Source organism: Mizuhopecten yessoensis, unplaced genomic scaffold (genome assembly GCF_002113885.1).
Source record: "Mizuhopecten yessoensis strain PY_sf001 unplaced genomic scaffold, ASM211388v2 scaffold10237, whole genome shotgun sequence".
NCBI classification, from domain to species: Eukaryota; Metazoa; Mollusca; class Bivalvia; order Pectinida; family Pectinidae; genus Mizuhopecten; species Mizuhopecten yessoensis.
In genome coordinates this window covers 158678-176175 of record NW_018408446.1, presented here as the reverse complement: position 1 = coordinate 176175, position 17498 = coordinate 158678, and the positions used below count along the sequence as shown (strand labels likewise).

General features: G+C 36.2%; 1 long non-coding RNA gene across 1 annotated transcript; it reads left to right on the top strand.

Annotated features, from left to right (window-relative positions):
• Window positions 1-968: 968 nt before the first annotated feature.
• Window positions 969-16540, top strand: LOC110459856. Its single transcript, XR_002463937.1, has 2 exons — window positions 969-1077; window positions 15479-16540. It is a non-coding gene; the product is annotated as an uncharacterized LOC110459856 (long non-coding RNA).
• The last annotated feature ends 958 nt before the right edge of the window (window positions 16541-17498 follow it).

Genomic DNA, 17498 nt, shown 5'->3' with positions numbered 1-17498 from the left:
TCCTTTGACCTGCTGGTACTTTTAAGGTCACAGGGGTCAATCCTTAGATCATAATTTGGGAATGGTCAAGATCCCCAACCTATAACCAAGCATACAGTTTCTTGGCATGAAGAGACCAACACAATCATGCTACCATGATTGCCACTGAGGTCCTAGAGGTCCTTGAGGATATTGTCTCTGGGCCATAACATAGAAATAGTTGAGATGCACACAATCATGCTACCAGGATCCGTGCTGGGGTCTGGTCTCACCCCTAGGGACTTGGTCCCTTGGTAATAAAATGGAAACAATTGAGATCTCCACACAATAGCACAAATACACAGAAATCAAACAAATAAACCATGAAGCATCCTTGGTCCGTGAGACCTGGAAATCAATTGTTGTGTGAAAAAAGAGTGTAGGTGTTTAGGGGCTGGGCCCAAAAGAGGATAATTTTGGCATTTAAGTCTTTAAAACTTGACTCCTCCTAAACAGTTTATCTTATTTTATGACATTTGGTATGAAGCAGTCTTAGATCCAAATGTTATATAAAGCAAAGGTGTTGTCTTCTCAAATGCTGAATGCAAAATATGGAAATATTTGCAATCTTTCTTTTAATGAGAATATTTTGCCATATTTTTCTAAATATCCTTGTGAGCATTACAAAATCTATGGGCGTTTTGTTTTATTTTGGGAACAGACAGGTGTGCTGGGTAATTAACACCACTGATCAAAGCTGACATTGTTTGGTCTGACGTAACCATGATAGTCATTTGTATCACTGACATCCTTTAGGCGAAAGCCAATCATTGCGTGAAATATGTGTTATAGGACTGTCATACATGCAAGTGAATAACTTGGTAAAAATGTAACAAATGGTTAATCTCCTGTCCAGTGAAATAACTGGATTGGAATTTTTAACATGATTAACTGTTTTTGTATGATGTGTTCATGATAATATTAACCTTTAACAAATTAATTACAACATGATTTGACATTTTATTTGTAGCTGCTCTTAAAGGAAATGTTCGTAAGGCTTCCATTAGTGAAAAGGTAGAGAAGTCCCGAGTATCTCAGGCCTACATAGAGAGTATAAAGGTAAACCAAAAGTCACCATCACTGTCTCTATAGCATGTAATGGAGTAGTCACCGTCTGCACATCCCGTCATTTTCCGCCATTTCTCTTGTCTAACATTCCCCTACCTAACAAAAGCATGGACACTGTATTTAGAAGTTGTACACTGCACCAACCTGGTGAAATTATTTGCATATTTCATTTCTCATTTTTTTTCATCAATATTTAGTCTAATGCTTTAGAGTTCCTATTCATTTAGAATTTGTGAGTAATAACTATAGCCCTACTGTTGACTGTTAGTGAAGACACCTGTTTGACTAAACATGATACATGTTTTCTTGAATTTCCTTTTAGAAAGGATTGGTATGTGAATTACAGATGAATATAAAACTTATTTGCATGGTCATGAATTTGTGTTTTTGATAAGATATTGAGTAAACCGGTATACAGATGTTGTCTGAGACAGTCATTGTATACCATCAGTGATCCCCCGAGGCTGCCACAGCATTCCATCCAGTGATCGGATACAAATGGCCTCCCAGAATCATTTCTATTTCTATTTTAGACCAAGAAATCTATTTTCGTCAGTCGTGTGTTTTTCATCTTTCAGTTTATATCGGCTCTATATTGCTTCTGTTGTTGATGCTACAAAAATTTCAATTTTAAAACGTTGCAATTTACGCCGTGACATCTGAGGAACCTTTCACACAATATAAGTCATTCCTAGAGTTTTAATCAATTTATCATATCTTCATTCATATAAAATCTACATAGTACTGAAACAGATTTTTAAGAGATTCCACCTCTTTCTAGGTACATGTACCAACTTTGTGTGAGATTTATTCCACACTATTGTACTTGATGTTGTATGGTTTGTATTAGTGGTTGTGATAGAAGCATGGCATGTTGATGATTCTCTGCTAATTTGAAGACTAAAAATTCTGCTTGAACTAACTCCTAAAATACATGTATAGCATATCTAGAAACACTAGTAAATGTTGACACGTGAACACTTACATATTTCTATATATAGATGCAGTGTGCTTTATTCACTGATGCATCCGACAGTTTGATGTTGTTCCACTTTGATGAGTAATACAAATGAATTATTTCTCCATGGTAGAGATATTTATGTTTTACTTGTAAGACATACCAGTTTTCCTGATATCTAGATATCTCTTTTACCTAAATACAGACCAGTTATCCTGATATCTAGATATCGCTTTTACCTGTAATTAATACAGACCAATTATCCTGATATCTAGATTTCTCTTTTACTTGTAAACTCTTGTATATTTTGATTTTTTTTTTATAGAAACTCGAAAGAAATCAGCCAATACTTGAATTTACACCTTTCATTTATGACTCGGTCATCTTTTATATTAAACACTGGGTAATGATGATACTCATTTCTATAATTAAACACTGGGTAAAGATGATACTCATTTTCATAATTAAACACTGGGTAAAGATGATACTCATTTTTATAATTAAACACTGGGTAAAGATGATACTCATTTTTATAATTAAACACTGGGTAAAGATGATACTCATTTTTATAATTAAACACTGGGTAAAGATGATACTCATTTTTATAATTAAACACTGGGTAAAGATGATACTCATTTTTATAATTAAACACTGGGTAAAGATGATACTCATTTTTATAATTAAACACTGGGTAAAGATGATACTCATTTTTATAATTAAACACTGGGTAAAGATGATACTCATTTTTATAATTAAACACTGGGTAAAGATGATACTCATTTTTATAATTAAACACTGGGTAAAGATGATACTCTTATGGATTCGTGTAACACTTTTAATGAAGCAGGTCTGTCTTAATTTTCTTGTATGATGCTAGCAAAGGACTAGGGGCGTTAAAGGTCATTTCCGACATCATCAAGGATTTTGAATTAGTTGTTATATTCGTAATCTAGAATAAACGAAGTATTGAAATATGAAATTCAATCGACAACTGGTTTACATAAACCAGCATTTTCATAAAAAATGTGTGAATATTGTCTGGTGTGCGCTATTTGGTTGAAAATTGACCATTTTGAAGGAAATTAAGTAAACACTTATTAAATTTTGAAAGCCTCCGCATGCAACAAACAAAATAAAATTTGACATGCTTAAACGTTGTCAAACCAGTGTTATTCGTCGAAAGAAATTTTTATTTGTCACATGCGAAGGCTTTCATTTCTGCATGCTTACTGTCCAAAACACCATATTTCGTCTATTTCTGCATAGCAACGCAATTTTGTTGCTATGGTAGGGCATCTACACATGCGCATTGGAAAAAAGGTGCACCAAGAAAGATAGCCCAAATTTACCAATATGATGTTCATAACGGAAATTGGTAAATAAATTCAAGTTGAAATTATTTACCAATTTCTGTTATGAACATCATATTGGTAAATTTTTATGAGGCCAAATATGTATCATAGACAAAGGACGATATTCTATATATCTACATCATCAGGCTATTAACCAAGAATACATCCTTGAGAGAAAATAGGAAGAAAGGGAATGGCTGTAAAAGATGCACATCAATGTACATTAATAAAAAATGCTCAGCTAGCTAGTAGCTTTTCATCAGCATTCAGCTCCTATAGGCATTTTGTTATGGATTGTTGGAAAAGTGAGGGATTATTTTCCCGTGGGTCAGGTAACATATGTTTTAAGTGGAGGAGAAGATTGAAGGCAGCCAGGCATCAGACTTCCAGGCTAATTACCCTCAACAACAATATCCTATTAACTAGTAACAGGCTTTTATTACCTGTTTTGATTACCTACCTGTAAGCAGGTTTTGCATGTGCACTGTAAGACGATGTCATTACCATATGTTCCATGATGAGGGAGGGGATTGTGACATTTTGCTTTGATGATCTTGTGCATGTCAGTGATTTACAAAGTATTTTTTTCAGTTTTACTACATGGTCATGATGAAGCCTAGTTGTATATATGTAGTTTATCATACAAGTAAGAGAAGCCTACATAAAAGTGATCAAGGATATTTTATACAAGCTAATCACCACACATGGTATCAGATATTAAATAAAAAACTAAGATTCTTTGTGGAAGACAGCACACAGTGATTAAAGTATCTTTTTCCAATAACTAATAAACTGTAAACATCCTTTTAATCAAACTTTGTGTCCAACAGTTTAGATATCACAGGTCAGAGAGCAGTCAGTTTTCATTTTAAGGCCTTGACCAGTAAAGGTATCACAGGTTAGAGAGGGGCCTTGACCAGTAAAGGTATCACACGTTAGAGAGTGGCCTTGACCAGTAAAGGTATCACAGGTTAGAGAGGGGCCTTGACCAGTAAAGGTATCACACGTTAGAGAGTGGCCTTGACCAGTAAAGGTATCACAGGTTAGAGAGTGGTTTTGCATCTCTATTTCTCTATTTGCATCACTGTTTATCATGTTTAGGCCCCGACAAGTCTAGGTACCATAGGTCAGAGAGTGGTCAATTATGATGTTTAGGCCCAGACAAGTCTAGGTACCACAGGTCAGAGAGTGGTCAGTTATGATGTTTAGGCCTTGGCCAGTCTAGGTACCACAGGTCAGAGAGTGGTAGGGGATGTTGAGGCCTTGACCAGTCTAGATATCACAGATCAGAGAGTGGTCAGTTATGATGTTTAGGCCTTGGCCAGTCTAGGTATCTCAGGTCAGAGATTGGTAGGGGATGTTTAGGCCCTGACCAGTCTAGGTATCGCAGGTCAGAGAGTGGTCAGTTATCATGATAGGCCCTGACCATTCTAGGTATCACAGGTCAGATAATGCTCAGTTATTATGTTATAGGCCCTGACCTGTCTAGGTTATCATGTTAGGCCCTGACCAGTCTAGGTATCACAGGTCAGAGAGTGGTAGGTGATGTTGAGGCCTTGACCAGTCTAGATATCACAGATCAGAGAGTGGTCAGTTATGATGTTTAGGCCTTGGCCAGTCTAGGTATCTCAGGTCAGAGATTGGTAGGGGATGTTTAGGCCCTGACCAGTCTAGGTATCACAGGTCAGATAATGGTCAGTTATTATGTTATAGGCCCTGACCTGTCTAGGTTATCATGTTAGGCGCTGACCAGTCTAGGTATCACAGGTCAGAGAGTGGTCAGTTATCATGTTAGGCCATGACCAATTTAGGTATAAATGGTCAGCTGTATTTACCAGAGTAGGTTTCACAGGTCTGAGAACAGCAATTTTTATTTACACTGGTACATGTGGTCCAAAACCAACCAGATTGCCTTGGCTGTCATGGTAACCATGGCAATCCAACAAGTGACAAGGCCTTGTGCCGTAAATGGATTTGCAATAATCAGAGCCCATGCAATGACTTCTTTCGTCCACTCTCATTACTAATTTGGTCACCCAAAAGTAAGGTACGGTATTAAAAGCTTAGTTGCATATAAGGCACTTAAGCTGATTGTAATGACACCATTCATTATACACGAAGCGTGAATAATTGAAAACATCGTGGTGAAATTTTTCAGGTTTGCTTAATCATTTATCAACAAATTTTGAAATATTATCTTAAATGAGAACCGGATTTTATAGATAGAAGTATGCGGTGCTGGTTACTATTAGATTAGGGCTGGTCAGTGGGGGTCTAATGTAACGTTCATTATCAATCAGCGTGAAAATAGGGTTTCCTGTACCTGTCAATCTCATGCCCATGAATGGCCATATAAGGGCAAGAATCAATTAAATGTCGGTGTACTTGGCCAGACCAGCTTATAAAACACTTGATTGGAGGTTTGCCACGATTCCCTGACAATCATGATGTGTATCAGACTCTGGGCCTTAACTTTGACACGTGTGGTCATCACTATTACTGTGTTAAGATCAGGTTTTGTGGCCATTTCAACCATAGACAAACCCAGCAATGACAGTGTGCCTGATCAGGCATAAATAACACTAACAAATACCCATTGGTCATTTGCCATCATTATAAAACTGGTAATGCAGGGCTATATGTATTTTCCTATTTAATTGGACTGATATTGATCAAAGCTAAGATGTTGAGCTTTTTTTCTGTGCTTGCTTTATTTATGATAATCTGTTGCTGAAAATAGATTTTTTGATAGAGCTCAACAAGGAAACCTTATCTTACCATGTCAGGACCACAGAGGCAATAACTCCCACCCCCTATATACTTTCATAGTCTGTGACTTGCCCCTGTGGTCAGGACAGGCTCGATCAGCATAACAATGCAAAAACTATCTTATAATGATTCAAGTCTCTGAGACAATCAACTCAAGATAGATCTGATGAGTATTTGTTTGATGAGTTTTAAGCTTAAGTCTTTAAAGCTTCCATTTCAGGCTAGACATATGATGTCTAAATGTTCAGTGTCCATATTTATTTTAAAGCCTCCGTAACAGAATCAGATGTAAGGAATGAGATATAATACTCCATTGTCTGTAACAGCTATTTCAGAACAGTATCTAATGTTAGACAAATGACAGAAGACTTTCCAGTCTCTGCAGGAATCTATTGTTAGTACAAGATATGTACTGCAGTCTCTGCAGCATCAGCAGCTTTGTGTTTCAGTACAATAGCAGGTGCTAGAAACATGACAGAAAACTATTATCTCTCCATATGGAAGAAAAAAATGCTTAAGGTACACTTTTTGCAAATTGTTGCTTGGAAGTAAATGCTTGTGTCCAAGAAATTGGTTCATGAATTAATAGTGTATTTTGCATTTAGCAAACTACTTCCTTTTTTTCATGCAGTTTCCTAAGAACCGGTGTAACCCAAGGAGGCTTAAGCTTTGCAATCTTTCTGTATTCCATCTTTTGTCTTACATGTTCCATTTTCTCTCTGTCCTTCCATTTCAAAGTACTGTCCAGGGCATATCTTCAACTTAAGTTACCAATTTTCATATCTTGATATGCAGGTCTAACTTGCAATGATGGAGTGTCATTGTACCAAAAGTAGGTCATCGTGACCTATAACCAATTGATTGTCTGGATTTCATTTCCTATATTTTTTTCATCAGGAGTTACAAAATTTGGTATTCATGGTTAGGTACATCTTGCAATGGCAGATGGTTGAATACCAAAAGTAGGTCAGTATGACAGTATTTGACCTCAAACACCAAAAATTACAATAGTTTGTCCAGGGCTTAAGGTCAGTATGATCTACATGACCCAACTCCTTGAAAACTGTGTTCATATCACAAATATCAACTGTTTGTAGCAAAACAATGTAGTCATTAGAATGTCGATGTACCTTTTTGTCTTTTTGAATGTACAATAATTGTAATATATTACTGCAGTATTTAATATATCTCTAAAGATGTACATGCATGTACTTTAAGTGCTGCTATTGAAGACTCAAGTGTCAGTAAACTTGCTCCACAATCTTACCCTTGTATGAGAAACAAATTTGTTCTCAAAATATAAGATATTAGGATGAATGCGTTAATTTGCGGCTGAAAAATGGACTATATGAAAAATGATATAAAACAATAAAAATTGTTCCTGTTGACAGCCTGATTGATTCTTCTCAATGCAGTAGGTAATACTACGCTACATTCCATCATGAGGAGATGAGATTATAAACATCCCTGTCGGCAAAAATGTTTCTGATTCAGTCGGAGTAGTCTAACAAAATCTAAGCTGAATCGACCGGCATACCATGGAGATGTGGTCATACCATATGTTACAATGAAGTGGTTAGCTGGATTTGTAGTTAATAACCAACTCATCCGATTAAAGCCCAATCAAGCCCACCCATCCTGGCACAGGGATGCTAACTGAGCAAGAAAATGTCATGGCCAGGAGCCTGGATTATAGTTGGTCTACCAGCAGAGATAGGTGGACGAGGTTAATAAGAAATAATTACCTTTCTGTGTCCTCTGACATTTTCCAATATGCAATATTTCTAAAAAATAGTCTTTCAATATTTATTACCTAGATTGTACAATGATGGAATAAAAACAGTTATACAAAACATCCAGTTACAATGTAGAAAATGACCTTTACAGGACAAATATATGGGGATATATTTAAAAAAAAAAAGCATTATACAATTTGAAATGTACAGGTATATAGCTTGGCTTACATATGGGGGGAAAAAAACATTGTACAGGGAGCTAGGTCCAGACAGGATAAAATTTGTCATACATTGATATAGCTGGACTTGTCATACAGGGATATAGCTGGGGCTGTCATACAGGGATATAGCTGGGACTGTCATACAGGGATATAGCTGGACTTGTCATGCAGGGATATAGCTGGACCTAGACAGGACAAGAACTGTCATGATTATAAGGATATAGCTGGACAAAGAAGGGATGAAATTCTGTCATGCAGTAATATAACTGGACCTAGAAGGTATACAATCTGTCATACAGGGATATAACTGGACCTAGATAGGACAAGAACTGTCATATAAGGATATAGCTGGACAAAGAAGGGATGAAATCTGTCATGCAGTGATATAGCTGGACAAAGAAGGGATGAAATCTGTCATGCAGGGATATAGCTGGACCTAGACAGGACAAGAACTGTCATGATTATAAGGATATAGCTGGACCAAGAAGAGATAAAATCTGTCATGCAAGGATATAGCTGGACCTAAAGAGGACAAGAACTGTCATACAGGGATACAGTTTGAACCATATGATAAAAACTTATTTAATGGGTAGCTGGATCTAGAAAGAACAGAAACTGTTACAGAAGCTGGCGATTCCTGGATCAGTTTTACACAGGACATTCCCAGAATAAAATGGTTCTGCGGGGATTCTTGGATAGTTGGAACTTGGACAGGACTACATAAATCTTGCACATTGCTGTTACATTGCTGGGGTTATTTGGACTGATTCAGGACAAGAGCTGTTATACATGTCACCCCATGTGTACAGTACGTATGTTAGATTGCTGGTTTTACTTTCTGTCCATCTGAACCTCCAAAGGTCATCACTTCTTTACCATTAACCAATCTGACCTCATACTTCTTTTGCTCATAAAAAGTCATTAAATATTAACAAAACTGTCAGAAATTGTTTGATTGATATCATATTTATACATAAAGTGTCCAAGTGGAGATTGAAGAGACAGGGGGCGATAAAAGATGGACGGATAGAGTTTTTCATGTGGCCTAGCTGCTCTATCTTTATACTGAGGTGTCAGAACATCAGCAGGGTCTATACCCAGTGTATCTCTTCTATACACTCAACTGTAACAATATAACATGCTTATCAGACCCCAGGTTGGTAAGTGGGGTTTTATTGAACACAGTAGGAGAACTGGGAGGGGCTAAATGGAGGGAGACCATAGGTAGTGTCTGGTTAGTTTTATCAGGTTTTAACAGTGCAAAAAGAACAGAGGTTTGATTATCTAAATACCGTATTGAATCATTGGTGTTTCTCAGTGTATTGTCAGAGACTGGAAACTACATGCAAACTCTAACCTGGCTGCATGTAGATACTAACTCAATGTATGCAAATAACAGAGTAACTAATTATTGTAATTTTAATGATCAAATTGATATTGCAACTTCTTCTACTTTATGAATAGTTATACTCCTACTGAAAAGGGTGTGCATCTGAATCTTGTGAAGAATTAAAATCAAATTCCAAATTACAGAAAATTCCATTTAAGAAGGACGAACCCAAACGAAAGTTGTATCAGAGAGTAGAGTTACTAGATTATGTTCCTTAGAAAGATTATACAACTACTAGATTATGTTCCTTAGAAAGATTATCACATAGCACAACTACTAGTCTATGTAAGAAACATATATCATTCATTACAGCTACAAGACTATGTCCCTAGGATTTAAATACCATAAAGTACAGCTACAAGACTCTATCCCTAGAATTGATTTTTCATACAGTAAAGCTACAAGACTATGTCCCTAGGAAAGATTTATTATACAGTATAGCTACAAGACTATGGCCCTAGGAATGATTTATTATACAGTATAGCTACAAGAATATGTCCCTAGGAAAGATTTATTATACAGTATAACTACTAGATTATATCCCTAGGAAAGATTTATTATACAGTATAGCTACAAGACTTTGTCCCTAGGATTTAAATACCATAAAGTACAGCTACAAGACTATATCCCTAGAATTGATTTTTCATACAGTAAAGCTACAAGACTATGCCCCTAGGAAAGATTTATTATACAGTATAGCTAAAAGACTATCTCCCTAGGAATGATTTATTATACAGTATAGCTACAAGACTATATCCCTAGAATTGATTTTTCATACAGTAAAGCTACAAGACTATGCCCCTAGGAAAGATTTATTATACAGTATAGCTAAAAGACTATCTCCCTAGGAATGATTTATTATACAGTATAGCAACAAGACTATGTCCCCAGGAAAGATTTATTATACAGTATAGCTACTAGATTATATCCCTAGGATAGATTTATCATACAATACAGCTACAAGACTATATCCCTAGGAAAGATTTATTATACAAAATAGCTACAAGACTTTGTCCCTAGGAAAGATTTATTATACAGTATAGCTACAAGACTTTGTCCCCAGGAAAGATTTATTATACAGTATAGCTACTAGATTATATCCCAAGGAAAGATTTATCATACAATACAGCTACAAGACTATATCCCTAGGAAAGATTTTTCATACAGTATAGCTACTAGATTATATCCCTAGGTATTTATCATACAATACAGCTACAAGACTATGTCCCTAGGAAAGATTTATCATACAGTATAGCTACAAGACTTTGTCCCTAGGAATGATTTATTATACAGTATAGATACAAGACTATGTCCCCAGGAAAGATTTATTATACAGTATAGCTACACGACTATGTCCCTAGGAATGATTTATTATACAGTATAGCAACAAGACTATGTCCCCAGGAAAGATTTATTATACAGTAAAGCTACACGACTATGTCCCTAGGAAAGATTTATTATACAAAATAGCTACAAGACTTTGTCCCTAGGAAAGATTTATTATACAGTATAACTACTAGATTATATCCCTAGGAAAGATTTATCATACAATACAGCTACAAGACTATGTCCCTAGGAAAGATTTATTATACAGTATAGCTACAAGACTATGTCCCCAGGAAAGATTTATTATACAGTAAAGCTACACGACTATGTCCCTAGGAATGATTTATTTTACAGTATAGCTGCAAGACTATGTCCCTAGGAATGATTTATTATACAGTATAGCTACAAGACTATATCCCTAGAATTGATTTTTCATACAGTAAAGCTACACGACTATGTCCCTAGGAAAGATTTATTATACAGTAAAGCTACAAGACTATGTCCCTAGGAATGATTTATTATACAGTATAGCTACAAGACTATGTCCCTAGGAATGATTTATTATACAGTATAGCTACAAGACTATGTCCCTAGGATAGATTTATCATACAATACAGCTACAAGACTGTCCCTAGGAAAGATTTATCATACAGTATAGCTACAAGAATTTGTCCCTAAGATAGATTTATTATACAGTATAGCTACTAGATTATGTCCCTAGGATAGATTTATTATATAGTAAAGCTATTAGATTATATCCCTAGGAATGATTTATTATACAGTATAGCTACTAGATTATGTCCCTAGGATAGATTTATCATACAATACAGCTACCAGGTAGTCTTGTATCTGTATTGTATGATAAATCATTCCTAGGGATATAATCTAGAAGCTATACTGTATAATAAATATATCCTAGGGACAAATTCTTGTAGCTATTCCTATACTCAGTCTGATGTCCCATACTCAGTCTGATGTCTGATGTCCTATACTCAGACTGAGTATAGGACATCCCTAGGAAAGATTTATTATACAGTATAGCTACTAGATTATATCCCTAGGAATGATTTATCATACAATACAGCTACAAGACTACCTGGTAAGTCCCTAGAATATACACACCTATCTGAGTATGTTACCCCCTCACCGTCTTGTCCAGAAGTCCAGAATTAACTTAATGACAGGTTTATTTAACACATTTTTGGAAGCACTGGAAACCTTTCTGTAATCTACAGGTCTCAACAGCTGGTATATGGGTTTATAATGATTGATGTGCAGTAAATGTCACACTCAAACAACTATTATGTACTGTGAATGCTGCATTTCAGTGGTGATTTTCAGACAATAAAACAAACATCCCGGTGTGATTTTAACGGAAAACCAACTGAAAGGATAAGGGTTTTTTAAGCAAACAGATCAAAGAAAAATCTTGTTTTTTAACAATAAATCTTATGTATATAAGCTTTCATTGACCAACAATGCAGCTTGAATTAAAAGTTTACTTTGATGCAAGCAGTCTCTATGTAGATGTTTAAGTGAGAAGAGGTACCTGCTGGGAAGTAGACTTTCCATAGACTGGAATTCCATCATTGTATGCTATATCATCAACTACTACAAAATAATTTGATAAGCCCTGTAGTGCACATCCTGTATCGCTGCCAATCCTGGAGTTGTCTACATGCTAGCTATTCTTAACTAAGTAATTATCAGATCAAACAAATACCTGTAACGATGAAAATGTCTTCTTCATAGTGTGTATTTCAGTTCTCTTTTTTTTTTAAATTGGCATCCATCTGTCTGGACTTATCTTCAATACACTGGAGACTTTTTACCTAGCTTTCAACTTCGATACATTTTGAATTATATATAGAACTCATCAAGTTTTTGTGAATTATTAAGTTGCTGGATGTTTGTGTGTTGATCAGGAAGAACCTTGGAGTCTTAAGTCTGGTAGTGTTCCCTGACATTTACAGGGGAATGGTATCTATATACCTATATATATTTACAGATTAAAAGTTATTTTGGGTGGGTGAGCTTACAGGCTACGTCATGCAGTATTGACCAGCTGTCTGAAACTTAGCAGGCACCAAATACAGGCAACCGCATCTTACAAAATTGTTATTAATAGACCTGCGTGCCGTAAAAAGGGAAGAATATATCGCATTTAATGGCCAACAATTGAGATACATTGTACAGACGTCAGAGAGAGGTACAAACAAACAGTTGTAAGAAGCAGGTGTACACAAACAGGATATACAGCCTGGTTAGCCTGCCCAGATTTACAGCTCTTCATCTCAAAACAAAAATCAATTATCTTAATGTAAAACTCTCTTCTAAAACATAAAATATTTGTCCATCACTTGTGCCCAATATATCCATACATCACTTTTCAACAAAAATAAGTCTTGCTTTGAAAATAAATAAAGTTGAAAATATAGTAAATATAAAAAAGAGTGCAAACAAACTGATTGATAATTATGGCAATGTACTGACCAATTATTACTGCATTGGGTTTCAAGACCAGTCCATCCCCCCACCCCACCACCAATCTTCCTTTTGAACTTCATACAAAAATGTGAAAGTGAGAAAATAATGAAAAAAACCTGGTACATTTAAAAAAATAAATGACATAATCTGCTGTGTATAATTAATCCTTATATAATCTGAGAGATCATACTGCACATCCACACACACCCCTTAGTAAGACTTTAAATCTATCAAAACAAGCTTATTATCCACCCGGAGTTTTTAACATAAGTGCTTACTGAGATTGTCCCATCTGTGTGTGACAAATTTGAAGAATTAGTCAGTTTTTTGTTTTTATTTAGGAAGTGCCGTTATTGTGTTTCGGACAAATTTGAAAAAATTAGTCAGATTTTTGTTTTTATTTAGGAAGTGCCTTTATTGTGTTGCGGACAAATTTGAAGAATTTGTCAGATTTTTGTTTTCATTTAATCTGCTTTCTATAGTCAGCAGTTTTAACAGACTTGCTACTTATAACTACAGCTAAGTCTAGGCTTTAGGAATCATTACAAACAACAGGATATTGTGTTTTATATCTGAATCAGGTGTAAGACAGGTATGACAATGGTGTTATACCACCTGTGTAAAGGTTTTACTACAGGTGTCGACTGCTGTAGCACATGTCTGTATCTGACAGGTGAATTTACAAATGACAAATGGGGCGAACTTGATAATGAACAGGAATTAAACAGAAATATCACAAGGGCTGATAATTACACTACCATCAAGGGAATTGAACATACAGACTTGTATTATATGGGTTGGGAGTAAAACAATTGAAGTGTAGGGGGGGGGGGGGGGGGGGCTACACAAACTTGTGGTATGGTATTTACTAATGCTGTAAAAAAAACTAGCAGTGTTGAGGGGGATATACACTTACTGATAGTGTAAGAGTTGGGGGCTATAAAATCAGTTAATAGTTAGATAACTCATGTTATTGATGGACTGGATTATATATGCCAATCTCTCAGTATTTAAACCTCTGCTGCCTTATATTATATAACAATGTTCTGTACTAATCTGTGTTTTTCCAGCATTGCTTATCTGCCTATACATTGTTTATTTTAGTTGTGTATCTATAATCAATGCTTGCATGATGAGACAGTAATCAGTTTAGTGTCAGTAAATGCCATGCCTAGTGGCTATAGGTTCCTCTGTTGATATACCCGTGTACTCATTTATAAGAAAAACTGTCTGCACATTGCATGTAAACATCAAACAGCCCCCAACTATATTTTCTATACTGTTGATTTGCAATGTGACTGTTTCCTAGTTTCATTTATATATTAAACTTTCAGCTGTTGCAAAAACAAAAGAATGGATATTTTTGTATTTAATTATTTGTATGGATGAAAATCATATGCACACACATGTGGATACAGTACCAAGGTTCATTTGCAAGCATCCACCCATTCACAAACATGCTGCATGACATCTAGATATTCCCCTGCTTTAATCTGTGACCACAATAAATTTCATGTTGATTTAATTGTTCATGATGTGAAAAATAATAACCAGCAGGCAGAAGATTAAGGGTCACCACAACTTGATCAGTTATGTTGATTGTGCCATTGTCACAAAAAGTGAGATATTGTACATTAATGTGTGGTCAGTCAAATGTATCAAGAATCGAAAACAAATCTATGGGAATAAGGGGAGCAAAATGGGAAAGACAAAAGTCTATGGGAATAAGGGGAGCAAAATGGGAAAGACAAAAGTCTATGGGAATAAGGGGAGCAAAATGGGAAAGACAAAAGTCTATGGGAATAAGGGGAGCAAAATGGGAAAGACAAAAGTCTATGGGAATAAGGGGAGCAAAATGGGAAAGACAAAAGTCTATGGGAATAAGGGGAGCAAAATGGGAAAGACAAAAGTCTATGGGAATAAGGGGAGCAAAATGGGAAAGACAAAAGTCTATGGGAATAAGGGGAGCAAAATGGGAAAGACAAAAGTCTATGGGAATAAGGGGAGCAAAATGGGAAAGACAAAAGTCTATGGGAATAAGGGGAGCAAAATGGGAAAGACAAAAGTCTATGGGAATAAGGGGAGCAAAATGGGAAAGACAAAAGTTGTACAGTGTTGTAATCTGTCTTTTAACAAAGTTCTTGTCATTGTAGGAGAACGCAGAGCAGCGTAAAAAGGACCTGGAGAAGATGCTGGATGAACATGCTGAGTTGGTCCAGGAGATAAGCCGTGTGGCCAGCTCGGATAACATAAGTGCAGAGGACCGAGACCAGTGACCATTATGACCAGTGTCCACTCTGGTGGACTCTTGCCTGGCCACACCCCTTCATTGATCTTCACAGCTGTAGACAGTAGTCAGTGTAGGGACTCTCCCCAATCCTAGCTGTAACAGTGTGTAACAGTGGCTGACCACCTTATCAACTGGTCCTGATTAGGCCTGGTAATAGATAGCCAGTGGTCACTGCCTTAGGCCTGTGGCCACCTTCTGGTGAACTAATGACATGCTAGATCAGACGGTGCTACCAGTCTGGATTCCTCACACTCAGCACCATCAACAAGTTATCACTCATTTACAACTGACAGACCTGTCCTTGTGGAAGGACTCTCATCCTTTCTGTGGCCAGATCCATCATCTGTAATACAGCAAATTATCAACATTACTGTGTCATACAGTTAAATATATTGTAATATGTCTCTATGTATCATGACAAGTAATATATTTCCCTCTTTTTGTTTCTATGACGACTCATCACACTTGTGAGTGTAAAGTGCGATGTTTAAGGGTTGTTATGGTCACCATATTTAGCCTAACATTAGAGGGTGTGATAGTTTCCTCATATGCCATGGTGTTAAAGCTAACATTTCCGTGGCAGTAGCTCTAGTATTGATCTGTGATTTAGGATGTACATTTTGTAAGACAGAGTTGTCTCCCTTTGTAACTATTTTTGTTTTGCACATTGCTACAGACTTTTTATTACAATGTGTGAATACTAGTTCAGTCTGTGTTTTATAGCTTAGGGTTAACCTTTGATATGGAATCATTGCATAAATTAGTTAAAATCATTCTGTAAATAAAGTTGTTTTTTTGTTTGTATCTGCAAGCACAAATGACAAACATGTTTTGTGTATATACTTTACCTATTAAATGTATATGTGCTCTTACTTTTGTCATCAGACTGTAGAAGAATGACTATTAGACATCTGAGTATAGGAAACTAGACAGTAACAAACTGAGCATTAGACATCAGAATAGCAGACTGAGTATAGGACATCAGACTGAGTAATAGACATCAGACATCAGACTGAGTATAGGACATCAGACTGAGTATTAGACATCAGACTAGCAGACTGAGTATTAGACATCAGACTAGCAGACTGAGTATAGGACATCAGACTGAGTAATAGACATCAGACATCAGACTGAGTATAGGACATCAGACTGAGTATTAGACATCAGACTAGCAGACTGAGTATTAGACATCAGACTAGCAGACTGTGTATAGGACATCAGACTGAGTAATAGACATCAGACATCAGACTGAGTATAGGACATCAGACTGAGTATTAGACATCAGACTATGTATTAGAAATCAGAATAGCAGACTGAGTATAGGACATCAGACTGAGTATTAGACACCAGACATCAGACTGAGTATAGGACATCAGACTGAGTAATAGACATCCGACATCAGACTGAGTATAGGACATCAGACATCAGACTGAGTATAGGACATCAGACTGAGTATAGGACATCAGACTGAGTAATAGACATCCGACATCAGACTGAGTATAGGACATCAGACATCAGACTGAGTATAGGACATCAGACTGAGTATAGGACATCAGACTGATATTAGACACAGACCGAAGAAGACTGAATATTAGTCACTGAAGCAGACTTAGTATTTAAGATGACATCACACTTAAAAGAGTGTGTATAAGATGGTGAGTCTGTGGATATCAATGAATTGAACAGTCAGTAATGATGTTAACATGTTACAACCAGACAGGTATAGACAACTGTTACTGACTATCTAAAAGTTCATTTGAAATGGGCTTTATTTTTGACCGTACATGAATGTCGGTATATAGTTCAGGTATATTATACGAGTAATCAGAAATATGCCCTTAATTTCACTGATAAAGTAATTATATAACACAACAGCGCATCTG